The following is a 16,032-nucleotide window of genomic DNA, read 5'->3' as shown; positions in this document are numbered from 1 at the left end:
GTACTGTGTTAAGGAAGAACATTCATGTGAAATGCTTAGAATAGTGTCAGGCACATATTGTTGTTGGATGCTGTCATGTCGGTTCCTACTCATAGCGACCCTGTGTACAACAGAATGAGACACTGCCCAGTCCTGTGCCATCCTCACAGTCGTTGCTAGGTTTGAGCCCATTGTTGCAGCCATCTCATTGAGGGTCTTCCTCTTTTTTGCTAACCCTCTACCTTACCAAGTATGATGTTCTTCTCCAGGGACTGGTCCCTCCTGATAACATGTCCAAAGTATGTGAGACGAAGTCTCACCATCCTTGCTTCTAAGGAACATTCTGGCTGTACTTATTCCAAGACAGATTTGTTCGTTCTGCTGGCAGTCCATAGTACATTCAATATCCTTCACCAATGCCGTAATTCAAAGACATCAATTCTTCTTAGGTTGTTCTTATTCATTGTTCTGCTTTTGTGTCCATATGAGGTGATTGAAAATACTATGGCTTGGGTCAGGTGCTCCTTAGTCCTCAAAGTGACATCTTTGCTTTTTAACACTTTAAAGAGGTCTTTTGCAGCAGATTTGCCCAGTGTAATGCGTCATTTTATTTCTTGACCACCGCTTCCATGTGTGTTGATTGTGGATCCAAGTAAAATGAAATCCTTGACAACTTCAATATTTTCTCTGTTTATCATGATGTTGCTTATGGTCCAGTTGTGAGGATTTTTGTTTTCTTTATGTTGAGCTGTAATCCATACTGAAGGCTGTAGTCTTTGATCTTCATCAGTAAGTGCCTCAAGTCCTCTTCACTTTCAGCAAGCAAAGTTGTGTCATCTGCATATTGCAGGTTGTTTATGAGTCTTGCTCCAAACCTGATTCCTTGTTCTTCTTCATATAATTTAGCTTCTCAGATTATTTGCTCAGCATAAAGATTGAATACGTATGTTGAAAGGATACAGTCCTGACACACATCGTTGCTGATTTTAAACCGTGCAATATCCCCTTGTTCTGTTTGAACGACTGACTCTTGGTCTACGTACAGGTTCCTCATGAGCACAATTAAGTGTTCTGGAATTCCCATTCTTTGCAATGTTATCCATAATTCGTTATGATTCACACTGTCGAATGCCTTTGTGTAGTCAGTAAAACACAGATAAATGTCTTTCTGGTATTCTCTGCTTTCAGCCAAGATCCATCTGACATCAGCAATGATAACCCTTGTTCCAAATCCTCTTCTGAATCTGTCCTCAATTTCTGGCAGTTCCCTGTCAATGTACTGCTGCAACTGTTTTTGAATTATCTTCAGCAATATTTTACTTGTGTGTGATATTAATGATATTTTTCAAAAATTTCCACATTCTGTTAGATCACCTTTCTTTGGAATAGGAACAAATATGGATGTCTTCCAGTTGGTTGGCCAGGTAGCTATCTTCCAAATTTCTTGGCAGAGACAAGTGAGCACTTCCAGCGTTGCATCCGTTTGTTGAAACACCTCAGTTGGTATTCCTTCCATTCCTGGATACTTGCTTTTTGCCAATGCCTTCAGTGCAGCTTGAGCTTCTTCCTTCAGTATGATCGGTTCTTGGTCATATGCTACCTCTTGAAATGGTTGAACGTCGACCATTTCTTTTTGGTACGGTGACTCTGTGTATTCCTTCCATCTTCTTTTGATGCTTCCTGGGTCGTTCAATTTCTTTTGCCCATAGAATCCTTCATTACTGCAACTTGAGGCTTGAATTTTTTCTTCAGTTTTTTAGCTTGAGAAATGCTGAGCATGTTCTTCCCTTTTAGTTTTCTAACTCTATGTCTTTGCACATTTCTTAATGTGCAAAGTGAGTCTAACTCCATTTCTTTGCACATTTATTTATTTTTGCCTCCCCCATTTGTTATCAGGAGGGATCAGTCCCTGGAGAAGATCATCATGCTTGGTAAAGTACAGGATCAGTGAAAAAGAGGAAGACCCTCAATGAGATGTGTTGACACAGTGGCTGCAACAATGGGCTCAAGCATAACAACAATTGTGAGGATGGTGCAGGACTGGGCAGTGTTTCATTCTGTTGTACACTGGGTCACTATGAGTTGGAATGGAACCAATGGCACTTAACAACAACAACCATTTACTTTGACTTTCTCATCTTACTCTCACCCTCATAGGGGCCCTAGAAAAAGTTAGGAATTCATTCACTTAGTCACTCAACAAATGTTTACTGAGCACCTCCTGATGCCAGGTGCTGGGCTAGGTGCTGAGGCTACTCTCAGGAATGAGCTCTGGGTTTAACCCCTGCATCATGGAATCCTCTGGTCCAGGTGAGGAGACAGGCTCGGAGAGGGGCAGGGACCTGCCAGAGGCCATGAGCTTTGTGTTTGCTAGTTAAAGGGGTGGAGCCAAGTTTAGAAGTTAGGATTCCCAACACCCACTACAACCTGCCACCCTGACCCTGAGGATCAGATGATCCTGCTTTGGACCCTGACTCTGCTGCTGTGAACTATGTAGCTTGTTCTTGGACAGATTTACTCATTTTTCTTAGCTCCGGTTTCTTCATAAGTCAAACGGGAGTAAAACCATCTGCCTGTTTAAAGCTTTGAGTCTCTGCGTGTGTGAGGGGTAGAGGGTACTGCTGGCATCTGGCACGTAGGAGTGAGAAGTCCATATTTTCCCTTCCTCTGGGCCAGTCTGAGGTAGAAGGGAAGAAACAGAAGCAGGGACTTTATTAATACATTTTAGAATGTAAAGCACAAGGGGGAAAAACTGATTTAATACAAGAATCCATAGTCTGAAATGCTAATGAACTATGTACTTTAATTACATGAGAATTTAATTCTCACAGTGATCTACCTGGTAGGTCCCCCATTTTGTAGATGAACTGAGGCCCAGAGAAGTGAGGAAGTAGTCCCAAGATCATATTGCATGTGTTGGGGGAGCAGGATTCCAGCCCAGCTCTGGGCTGGCTACAGAGTCCAAGCTTTGCCTATTCTATGGGGCCCCTTCTGAGCTGGAGGAGGAGCCAGGGGACCTCAGGCTGCAGGAGGCTGAGGGCCCTGCTCCACCCATGCAGCAAGCCTAGGCTCTGAGATCTGACTAGAACCACACAAATGAACTCAGGCATGGGGGCTGGCCCTGGGCTCACTGGGGACTGCTCTGGCGCAGGGCTTGAGTTTTACTTTTTGCCCAGTTCAGATGGGGAGTGACAGGGCCGGGGGCTGCCTGACAGTTCAAAGGGGATGTGTGGCTTGGAGGTCGCAGTTCAGCTGAGAAGTCACTCCCCAGCCCCCTCAGCTGGGAAAAATGTGTTCAAGATGTCCGCTCTCCTGGAGTGCCCTATTCCCCCTCTCCCTTCCTCTTATCCCTCCCACTGCACTTTGGGGGTGGGAGTAGGGCACTCTGGGACCCACCAGGCCTGGCTCTAGCCCCAATTCCTGCAGGAAGTCTACCCGGAACACTCCCGGCCCTACCAAGCTCTTTATTCCCTTTACTCTGATTTCCCTGAGCGCCTACCATGTGCCAGACTCTATGGCATTGGCGATATTGAGATGGCTAAAACCCTGCCAGGTAAAAGAGCTCATGGTCTGGGTGAGAGAGACAGACAAAAACAGATAATGTCAGTCTGACATGATACGTGCTAAGAGGACGGTGGTTGTCAGCTGCCCTTGAGTCCACTCTTACTCATGGTGACCTCATGTACAACAGAGCAAAATGTTGCCTGGTCCTGTATCATCCTCGCATTCGCCAGCATGTTTGACTCCATCATTGTAGCTGCTCTACCAGTCCATTTCACCAAGGGTTTCCCAGACCCTCACTGGCCCTTTACTTCACCAAGCATGATGTCCTCCTTTAGAAACTGATCCCTGCTGATAACGTGTCCAAAGCAAGCAAGCCAGACAGTGTTCTGTTGTGATCCATAAGATTTTCACTGGCTGATTTTCAGAAGTAGATTGCCAGGCTTTTCTTCCTAGTCTCTCTTAGTCTGGAAGCTCTGCTGAAATCTGTCCACCATAGGTGAGCCTGCTGGTATTTGAAGTATCAGCAGCATAGCTTCCAACATCACAGCAACACTACTGCCACAAGACAACAAACTGACAGGTGGGTGGTGGCAGGTCATGATAGCTTCAATCTATTGAGTGCCTATTATGAGCTATAGGTTTTATATGCATTATATCATGTGCTCTTCATCTGAAATATGAGGCCTGCACAGTAGTTATTATTCCGTTGGACAGCTGAGGAGACTGAGGCTCCAAAGCCTTGCTCTTTCCACCACTCCCTGCTGCTGCCTGGGCGGGTATGGGGAGCCTGGAGAACGCTGCTTGGCTTTGGCTGAGGAGCTAGGGATGCTTCCTAGAGGAGATGGCACCTGGGCTGCATCTTGAAGGAGTAGGCATTGGCTATTTGGCTTGAGGAAGGGATGGCTTTTAGGGCAGAGAGTAGTTTGTGCAAAGACCCCGAGAGTTAATGCCTGTTTTCCCTTTTGGGTCCTGTTTTTTTTGTCTGTTGTCTGGCTGTTCTTCTCAGGTCCTTTGCTGACTCATTCTCCTCTCCCAGGCCCTTGCCTCTTATCCTGCTTCGTATCCCACTTGATCCTCTTTGCCTACATGACCTCACCATGCCCATGGCGTCAGCTAGCATCTCTCTGACGATGACATTAATGTCTCTCCTCTAAGCTAAGAACTGTACCCACCCCACCGCTTACTTGACCTCTTCACTTCAATGTCTTAAAGGGACCTGAAATGCCAACAAGCTCAAAAACAGAACACCTGTCCCAGGGTGCCTCTTTCTGTGGCTGGCACCACCATTCAGCCAGCGCTCCGTTCACAGGACAGAGTCGGCCTGACCTCCTACTCCCTCAGCCCCACAGCCAAGCCATCACCAAGGTCTGTTGACTCCACCTCCAACAAGGGCCAGGTTTCCCCTGTCCCAACTGTTTCAGAGGCTGAGGCTGAGGCTGTGGAGGGGCTTGCAGGAGGAGACAGGGCAGCTGCCCCCAGGCCTGCTACTTCCCAGACTGACCCTCTCCAGTGTACCAGCCTGCCTGCTGTAGCCCACTTCACATGTACAAGGGGTGAGGGTGCACACTCAGGCACACACCCACACTGGCAAGCATGCACACAGTCACACCGTCACATAGACCATGGATTCAAGCCTGTGCCCTAGGCAAAGGCAAAGTACACACTACCCCAAAAAGCTAGGAGCCATCAGGAGCCCGACAGCAGCAGGGAGTGAGACAGACAAGGGCACAACCCACTAGGGCCCAAATACACCCCCTGCCCCACTCCTGCGGCAGTCCTCCAGCCTCCCCCGCACCCCAGTGACGCCCCTCACTCCTCTTAACCTGGGCGCGCGGTGCCGCCTGGGCCAGGGCCATTATGCGAGTGCATGGCCAGCCGCGCCCGGGCGCAGAGCAAACTTAACCTTCATTTGGGAGCGCCCAGCGGCCTGAGCGCGCTGCGCAGCCATCGATCGCCGCTAATGGCCTCGTCTAAATGCGGAGCCGCTGCCTCTGCACCCCCGGGTCAGGGCACCCCCGCCCTCGGCCCGCGCTCCGTGCAAAATGGTGTTTACCAAAGTCAATATTGGCCGCGGTGCCGGCCCGGGGCAACGGGGAGCCCCCACTGGCTTCCTCGATCTCAGGGCTGGATCTGGGCTTCCAGGGCCTCCTGTCCCAACTGCCCCAGGGCCAGGTAGGAATGGGCCTCAGGGCCTTGAGCCCACAGGACAAGAGTCTCGGGCCTCCTTCTGGTCTGGGGCACTGAACCTGCGGTGGGAAGTGTCTGCAGCGGGAAGAGAGAGCAGGAAGTTTGACTCCTGGCTATGTGTAATTTGAGGTAGGTGTCTTCCTTCACCTCTGCGAGCCCTCAGGGCTGTCGGGGCTGTTGAAAGGATCACATCTGAGATGGTGTAGGCCAGGTGCCCAGTGCAGGACCTAACCACAGTAGGTATGGTGGCTCTAATACGATGGGGGTGTTGGCTCCCACTGTGTCTTGCCTCCCGGTGCCAGTGTTCTGCCTGGTTCCCTTCGTCAGGACACTGAATAGTCAGCTGCTGCCAGCATTAGCTTAACATGGAGACTGCACAGGCTCTGGAAGGGTCTCCACCTGAATCCTGGCCTCACCACTGAAGGGCCTGAACGAGTCCTTGATTCTTTGGAAACGCCACTTTCTCATCTGTAAAAAACAAACAAACAAACAAACCATTTGCCCTTGAGTCAGTTCTGACTTATGGCAACCTCCTGTGTGTCAGAGTAGAAGTCTGCTCTATAGGGTTTTCAACAGCTGATTTTTCAGAAGTAGATTGCCAGGCCTTTCTTCTGAGGCACCTCTGGGTGGACTTGTACCTCCAACCTTTTGGTTAGAAGCCTAACATGTTAACCAGAGACTCCATCTTATCTGTAAATATGGGGGTAATTCCTGCTTCCACAGGCTGCTGTGCATATCTTCTCCCCCAGATGAACGGGTGTGTGAACTGGGGTGCTGAGAACCACACAGCTCCCAGACAGAGTGACAGGCAGTTGGTAACCTTTGTGTGAAGCCCGATATGTGTTTGTGCCCTGGCTATAGGGTTTCCAGGTTCCCATTATGCCTTTTGGGACTGCAGCAAGTGTTGAAGTAACATCATATTAAGCTTATTTCCCAATAACACCACCTCTCCTACCCTGCTCTAGTCCTCTTTCGTTCTTGCATTGCTGATCTTCAGGTTGGCTTATATTTTAAAAAAGGTAATTGCAACTTCCCGTCGCTCCCTCGTCAATCAATGTTCCCATCAGCGAAAGAAACTTTTAAATAAGAGCTGGAGAAAAGACTTGGGGGCTGATCCCGGAGACTGAGCTCTGGCCCAACAACGTTATGGAGCGACAGGTAACCCAAGTCTGCCATCTGGTGGCCACAGCTATGCTGACAGCCTTGCTCCTAGAAGAGGTGGTGGTCCTACCTAGTCCCTGGGAATTTGAACTCCTGTGCAATAATCTGAGAATCACAGACTCTTAGAATCACAGGCTAGTACACTTCTTAGGATCAAAGAATTTGAGATTTAGATATCGCATTCATGGAATGTTCTAACAGTAATAATAACTACCATTCCTCAAGAGCTTTCTGTGCCAGAAATGACAATAAATGCTTTGTGGGAGCTGTCTCTTTTAATCCTCCCCACAACATCATCACCTGGGGGCTGTTTTATTCCCATTATCTAGATGAGAAAACTGAGACTCACGTTAAGCAAATTGTCCAAAATCACACTATAGTAAGCAATAGTTGAAGTGTAAGCCCAGGTTTCCTGACTCCAGACCCATGCTTTTAACCACCATGTCTTATTATAGAATCTTACGATATTACAATCTGAAAACCTCAAAGCTTTAGTATTATAGAATTATAGAGTACTAGAAACCTTATAATTGGAGAATCTTAAGATTTTGGACTTCTGAAATAGTGGGAAGGTGGTGTCTTAGACCTGAGGACTGAGGAACCATGAACCATTAGGGAAGAGAGGGCCTTTGTGGCCCCCTCATTTTGCCCGTGAGGCTGGAGGGGGAGGCACAAGCTGGATCATACAGTTCATGGTGGGAGACCTGGGCTTACTGTCTCCCGACCCAGGGTTCTTTCCACCATGAGTTTCTCAATCAGGGCTTTTCCAATCATGTTCTTTAACAGCCACCGCAATAAAGCTGTGGACTTTTGCTCCAGAACAGCACATAAAATATCCCATTATTGGCCTCTTAACTTGAGCTTCTGTTTTACATCTTAAGTCTAAAGTGTAAGCCTCATAAAAGGTAATCATCTAAGGCCTGTTCAAAGAGAAGTCATAAATTGGCCGTTTAGCCCAATGAGTCTTTATTGTGCTCCTATGGAGTACCCAACCAGTGCAAGCCTGCACCCTGTGGAGAAGAAGGGGGAGCATAAGCCTCAGTTCCGGACTGTGAGCTGATTAACTCTCCTCTGGGGAGGGAGTGAAGAGATGCAGCGTCAACCCAAGAAACACCAGTGTCACAGGAGATGCCATTCCAGGGATAGATACCAAATGGGGCAGGAGGGTAAAGGAGGGGCCAGGGTGGATGTAAAAGAGTGAAAGCAGAGGTTGGATTTTGGTTTTGTTATTGTCACTGTTTATTGGAGCCTGGGTGGCACAGAAGTTAGAAACTTGGCTGCTAACCAAAAGGTCAGCAGTTCGCATCTGCCAGCCACTCCTTGGAAACCCTATGGGGCAGTTCTCTGTCCTGCAGGGTTGCTATGAGTTGGAAACGACTTGATGGCATCAGGTTTGGTTTTTTTGGTTTATGCATTAGATCCACCAACCATCTGTCAGTTTGTCGCACTGTGGTGGCTTGTGTGTTGCTGTGAAGAAAGCCTGTTGATCTACTTCTGAAGAGTAGCCAGTGAAAACCCTCTGGATCACAACAGAATATTGTCCAATATTGTGCTGGAAGATGAGCCCTCTAAGTTGCAAGGCACTACACAGTAGCCACAACAATGGACTCAAACACACCAACAATCATGAAGATGATGCAGAACCAGGCCGAGTTTCATTCTGTTATGTATCAGGTTGCCATGAATCAGAACCAGCTCTATGGAAACTAACAACAACAATGCATTAGATACTGTCCTAAGTGTATGATGTACATTGTCATACTGAGTCTCCACAATCATTTTGGGAGGTGATAAATGGGCAAATCGAGGCTCCAAGAGGTTAACTGTTTACCCATAGTCACATAGCTAGTAATCTCTGGAGCCAAGATTTGGACCTAGGTCTTTCTATTTCAGAGCCTTGGCTTTCAACCACCATATCATACTGCTTTGAAGCTGGGCGTTAATCGACTAATTTTATTTAATGATTTAAGAATGGAGGACATGTGGAGTCTGCAATGCACAAGGCTGGAAAGAAAGAGGGTTGGCTCAGCTAGAAAACAATCCCTTCTCCGTGCAGGTCCACCCTGCCCACTCTAATCTCATATCTCGTTCTTAAGTTCAATGCCTCTGAGTTAATTAAAAAAAAAAAAAAAAAAACCCAGATCTTCTCTTAAGCCCGGCAACCCAGAATTCAGCTCCATCCTTAGGCTGTCTTGGGCTGGGCCTGCAGCAGGTGACCCTAGGCAGCCCAGGCTCCCCTGAGCCATCTCTCAGGGGAATACGCCAATCTCTGCTCCAAACCTTCTCATTAGAGGATCCTCCCCTGCTGGCTTCCCTCTCTCCCACCAACTTCTAAGACTCCCCAAGACCAACAAAAGTATAGAATAGTAGCCCCCACCCCCAATGCCCCTTCACCGGGGGATATTCAGCAGGAATATCTCCTCAAAAGTGTCTGCTACAGGCTCCGTGTGTGGTTGTGGGAACTCCTGTCCCCAAGGCTAGAGACCCGGGCCCCATTTCTGTCTCCACTGTCTCCCCCACATCCAACAGTCACCAGATCCTGCTTTCTCTCCTCCCTAACTACATCCTACTCCTCTCATTCCCCTAAATCTCAGCCCTAACTCAGGCCTCATTATTTCATGCCTAGATTGGGGCAGGGGCCTCCTCGCTGGTCTCCTGGCCTCCACTCTCCTCTATTCTATCTTCCACATACTAATCTGGGCACTGCCCAGCTGAAAACACCCCCACTGCCCTCAGGCATCATCCAGGCCCCTTTACTTGATTAAAAGACACCTCCTCTGCATCTGCTGTCCTCTTCAGTGTCCCCTATTTTGGGGGTCCTTTGTATACAGGGTGGGGCCCTGGATTCCAATCTTAGCCTCACTACTATGAACAGTGTGATCTTGGTCAAGTTATTCAACATGTAAATCAGTGAACTGGGGATACTAATAGAACCTCCATCATAGGGTTACTGCCAAGATTCAATGGACCAAAAAATATAAAGTACTTACAATGCTGCCTGGAACACAGTAAGCACTCAGTGAAATATTCAGGGTTAACTATCATCGTCATCATCTTATTACTACATTGTTGTTGTTAGCTGCTGTTGAGTCAGCCCCAGGCTCATGGAGATCCCATGCAAAACAGAACAAAACACTGCCTAGTCCTATGCCATCCCCATGATCACTTGTAGATAGGACTGTGGTGATCCATAGGGTTTTCATTGACTGATTTTTCACAAGTAGATCACCAGGCCTTTCTTCCTAGTTTGTTTTCATCTAGAAGCTCCACTGCAACCTGTTCAGCATCATAGCAGCACGCAAGCCTCCACTGACAGAACAGGTGCTGGCCGTGCATGAGGTGCATTGGTTGGGAATTGACCCCAGACCTCCCACACTGAACCACCAGTGCTCCCATCTTATTGCTATAGCCCGTACCAAACCCATTGCCATCGAGTTGATTCTGACTCATAGCGACCCTATAGGACAGAGTAGAACTGCCCCATAGGGTTTCCAAGGAGCAACTGGTAGATTCAAACTGCCAACCTTTTGGTTAGCAGCTGAGCTCTTAACCACTGTGCCACCTATAGTCCTCCTGTATCAAACTACATGCAGTTCTCCTAACACACTGAGCTGTTTCACAGTCTCCTGGAAAAGGTTGTTTAATGACAGAGACAGACTCAAGATGGCCGCAAATTCTTTGGTGCTACTTCCTTAAAGAGATGGGGTCTGTGTCCCTTCCGCCTCAACGTGGCTGACCTGTGATGTTTTAGAGTAAGGCAGAAGTGACACTCTGCCGGTTCTAGTCCTGCCTTTAAGGTAACAGGCAGGTTCCGCTTTGTTCCCTGGGAGCCTTGAGCCACTATATAAGGTCAGTCCACCTTGCTGGAGAGACCATGTGGAGTGGCCCAGCTGAGTCTAGCCTTCCAGCCATCCCTACCAAGTCACTAGGCATCTGGATGGATCTGTCTTAGATCCTCCATCCCAGCCCAGTCACTGAGCTGAATACCACTGAGTGATCCCAGTCAGTACTCTATGGAGCAGAATAATTGCCCAGCCAAGCTCTGCCTGAATTCCTGAACTACAAAATCGAGAGATACAATAAAATGATTGTTATTTAAGTTTTGAGATAGTTTGTACCGTAGCGTTAGGTATCTAAAGCAATGACCAAGGGGTTTCTGGGCTTAGAGAGAAAGACCCACTACTACTGGTATTTAAAAAATGTTTTAAAATATATTATTAAACATTTAATAAACAAAATGTTGACAACAAAGTTTTCTTAACTATTTAAGCATTAACGATAAACTTAAATAAGTGTACTGTTTTGCATCCTACGTTTTGCATAAGTACATTGTTTCTTATTTAACTTGGTGTAAGTTCACCAACTATAAAGTTAAATAAGTACTTTGTTTTGCATACCTAAAGTGCAATTACAAATTTTACAATATACTTTTGAATCTTCCAAACTCATGAAACAAGTAAATAAAACATTCTCAAAGCAGAATTATTAAACTTATTACTACATTGACATTTATACTTATCCTAAAAGGTTAATTTCTTATTATTCTTATACTTAATTGTATACCATCTTAGTTGATTAGATATTTGTTTTGATACCTATCTGGAGTTCCAATAACTTTCCAGACTGAAAAGAAAAATTATAGTGCCTCAGACCAGCACCTGGGTTATCAACCATTTGATTCTTGGTTGAGCATGCAACGTGGTTGCTTTTCCCAAGGGTTTCAAACCACAGCCACCAGTCAATAGATTGGGCTTCTCCTTTTTTTCTTTCTTTTTGTCTTAATCTTCCCTTGTTTTGTCAGTAGGGTTTGTAGATCCAAGCTTTTCATACAGTCTTCAGTTTTATTGCAACCTGGTATCTTTCCCCAGTTTTATACACTGCAAGTCCCACAAGGCTAGCATTACATAACCATGATCCTGTCACTGTGACATATGGATCTGATCTGTGAGCATTATTTAAGACTTCTAGCTACCTTTTTATGTCTTATAATTAGCGGGTCATCTAGAGGTTTCCAAGGAGATGAGGTATTGGGTGTACATGTTTTCTTTCTCCTCCCTAAGACATTCAGTTAATTCATCACCATACAACACCTGGCAGAAGGCTCACTCTGTTTGGTTCTTGGGTCCCCATGTCTACAGGGTCTAACTCAGTGTGGGGGTCATTTTCTACCTGATGATTCAGTGACCAGCAGTGTTGCCCAGTCATTTTGGTTCTCAACACCATTCCTACCTTTTCCATGACTTGTTGGCTTACTCACAGATCCCTGTGATTTTTCTTTCCTGTTTATATAACTAGAGACAGATATATGATAATGGTTTATAAAGCTATACATTTACTAGAGAAAACAAAATACCCTATATTAACATTCCCCAACTTATTGAAATAATGAAAATAAATAGTTCTGATTATAATCACCTTTTAATTATGGCCATCTTTTGGTGCACTTTGTATTAACTTTTTAGTGGAATATTATGAATTCATGGCCTTTCATTAACTTTTGTTTTAACAGATTGTGTTTTTTTCCTCTCCACCTCTATTTCTTCCTTCCTCTTAAGGCTCAAATGATCACAACTTGGCCAGTGGAAGGTGCCTTAAGCTGCCCCCCTTATGCTTTTAACACTTCACTGATATCCTTTAAAACCATCTTGTTTTCTGGCAACAGCAGCATGCTCAATATCCATCATTACTTTTTTTTTTTGCTTTCCCTTTAAGACATAGGACCACCTACTCTTTAAAAGATCCCGAATCTTTTAGTGGAGAACCGTATTAGAGACCAGGATCTGGGCACTATGTGGGCAGATGTAGTCTCAGGGTAGTGGCCTCAGCTCTTCTGCTCGGGTCTCAGACATGCTGCCACTTGGGGCCTCTGCTGCCAGAGGTGCCCCTGAGATGGCGGTGCTTCAGACACAGTGTGGTCTGCTAGGATGCACTGCTCTTACCACCTTTGGCCTTGGGAAGCAACAGACGCTGCTCTCCCCTCTACCACACTGTCCTAACCTTCCCTTAGCTTCCCACAGAAAAATGGAGATCAGTTGATATCTTTTAATCAAAAGGTTCAGAGACAGTGGAAGGGGCATTCAGTAGAGAATAACATAATTTCTACTATATGCGGTTTCACTTAGAGCCCTAAAGTCTAAATCCATTCAAAGATCACTTTCAAAGCATTCCCTGCCTACCTCCTAGCCTGCCTCTACAGGGATGAGGCTGGCTCATGCCCCTCCTCATCCCTGCCCCAACCAGGAGTCTATATTAGAACTCAGGACCCAACCAGACAAAGCTGAATGAGCAAGAGGAGTTTCCTCTCATTCCTAGTCTAAGGGCCACTCTTCTCAGTGTCGGGATCCATGGCTGCCCTGAACAGTTGATAGCAGGAGTACTCACTTCCTTATGAGGAACTTTCCCATCCCTTACTCACAAGGATGGGACATTTTCCTAAGTGCCTCAAAGAATCACATCAGAAATCAATAATCTGAGTCATTTAGACTTAAGTACTGGGGGAACTGTCATTTTGTCCTACTGTGGTGGCTTGTGTGTCACTATGATACTGGAAGCTATGCCACTGATACTTCACATAGCACAGGGTCACCTTTGGTGGAGAGGTTTCAGAGGAGCTTCCAGACTAAGACAGGCTAGGAAGAAAGGCTTGATGATCTATTTCCAAAAATTAGCCAATGAAAACTCTATGGATCACAACAGAATATTGTTTGATCATGCTGGATGATGAGCCCCCGAGGTTGGAAATACACAGTGGGCAACAATAAACTCAAGCACCAATAATCCTGAAGATGGCACAGGACTGGACAACATTTTGTTCTGTTGTACATGGGGTCGCCAGGAATTGGAGCCAACTCAACAGCAACTAACAACAGCTGTGAGGACATCTGCAATGGAATTCACCGTGTGCTATGTCAGCCCAGTTCAGTTCAGGGTTGTTGGTTCTTCGAGTGTCATGCCTAGATATCTTTTTGGGTTCACCTTAGATTACCTGGTGAGCTATTATTAAATAAGAACACCCACAGACAAGCACAGTGAATTTTAACTCATACTGAGCAAAGAAAGAGTTGTCATTTTTCTTTTGTAAAAAAGGACAATAAAATCTACAGAAATATAGTACCCACCACAATTATATGCAACAATTTATATGACCTTCAAGCTACTTAGATTTTCCCCAAGAAGAAACTGGAGGGTGCTTGCTTTGCAATGTGCTATTAAGTGGCCAATTCTTGTGTTGTACCAAAATAAATAAATATTCTACCTTCAAGGCAGAAATCACACGTAGATTTATATGTTTGCTAAAAAAAATCAACTGTAATGCATTCATGATTCTAGCTTCAGAAGCTACAAAAGGATATACAGCAAACAGTTTCCTTTCCACCCCTGTCTCCAGCTACCCAGTTCCCCTCTTCAGAGGATCTAGTGTCAACAGTTTCTTGAGCTTCTTTCCAGAGATCTTTTATACTTTTACAAATGACTGTGCATAAGTCTTAGTTACCTAGTGTTGCCTTAACAGAAATATCGCCAGTAGGTGGCTTTAAAGAATACAAATTGCTTTTCTCACAGTTCTGAAGACTGAAAGTCCAAACCAGAATCTTGGCCACGTAGATTCCTTCTGTGAGCCTGCCTTAGTCTCCGGTGGCTACTGGTGATCCTTGACATTCCTTGGTGTTCAACTTAGGCTGGGTTCTCTAGAGAAGCAAGACCAGTGAAGCATATATATGTAAATATATATATATATATATATATAGAGAGAGAGAGAGAGAGAGAGAGAGAGAGATTTATCTCAAGAAAATGGCTCATGCAGGTATAGGGGCTGGCAAGTCCTAAGTCCATGAGTCTGGCATCAGGCTGGAGATTTCTCCTGACTCATGTAGCTGCAGGGGCAGATGAACCTGAGATCAGCAGGTAAGATGACAGGCTGCTGACTCACAGGCTGTGGAGGCCAATGAATCCCAAGATTGGCAGGTAAGATGGCAGGCAGCTGGCTCAAGTCCTAAGAACTGGAGATCAGGTGATGACAAACCAGATTCAAGTTCCAGAGCAAGTGAGTGAGCCTTGCTAGAATGTCCGTATATATTGGATGGCAGGCCACACCCCCAAGGAAATTCCCTTTTTTTTTTTAAATGCTATTGTCAATATTTTATTTATTTTATTGAACTTTAGATGAAGGTTTACAGAACAAACTAGCTTCTCATTAAACAGTTAGTACATATACTGTTTTATGGCATTGGTTAACAACCCCGTGACATGTCAGTACTCTTTCTTCTTGACCTTGGGTTCCCTATTACCAGCTTTCCTGTCTCCTCCTACCTTCTAGTCCTTGCCCCTGGGCTGGTGTGCCCCTTTAGTTTCATTTTGTCCTATGGGTCTGTCTAATCTTGGCTCAAAGGTGAACCTCCAGAGTGACTTCATTACTGGGCTAAGAGGCTGTCCGGGGGCCATACTCTTGGGGTTTCTCCCGTCTCTGTCAGGCCAGTAAGTCTCATCTTTGTTTTAAGTTAGAATTTTGTTCTACATTTTTCTCCAGCTCTATACGGGACTCTCTGTTGTGATCCCTGTCAGAGCAGTTGGTGGTGGTAGCCGGGCACCATCTAGTTGTGGACTAGACTGGACTCAGTCTAGTAGAGGCCGCAGTAGTTGTGGTCTATTAGTCCTTTGGACTAATCTCTCCCTTGTGTCTTTATAGTTTTCTTCATTTTCCCTTGCTCTTGAAGGGATGAGACCAGTGAAGTATCTTAGATAGCCACTCACAGGCTTTTAAGATCCCAGATGCTACTCACCAAAGTAGAATGTAGAACATTTTCTTCATAAACTATGTTATGCCAGTTGAGCTAGATGTTCCCTGAGACCCTGGTCTCCACAGCCCTCAGCCCAGTAATTTTGTCCCTAAGGGAGTTTGGATTTGTCCATGGAGCTTCCATCACCTTACCCTGAACAAGCTGTGCTGGCTTCCCCAGTATTGTGTACTGTCTTACCCTTCACCAAAGTTACCACTTATTGCTTATCTATTATCTGTTTAGTGTTTTTCCACCCCACTCCTCCCCTCCCTCATAACCCTCAAAGATTGTTTCTTTTTGTGTTTAAACCTTTTCATGAGTTTTTATAGTAGTAGTCTCATACAATATTTGTCCTTTTGTGATTGACTTATTTCACTCAGCATAATGCCCTCCAGATTCATCCATGTTGTGAGATTCATCATTGTTC

Source organism: Trichechus manatus, unplaced genomic scaffold (genome assembly GCF_000243295.1).
Source record: "Trichechus manatus latirostris isolate Lorelei unplaced genomic scaffold, TriManLat1.0 scaffold00015, whole genome shotgun sequence".
NCBI classification, from domain to species: domain Eukaryota; kingdom Metazoa; phylum Chordata; class Mammalia; order Sirenia; family Trichechidae; genus Trichechus; species Trichechus manatus.
This window is presented reverse-complemented; position numbering follows the sequence as displayed.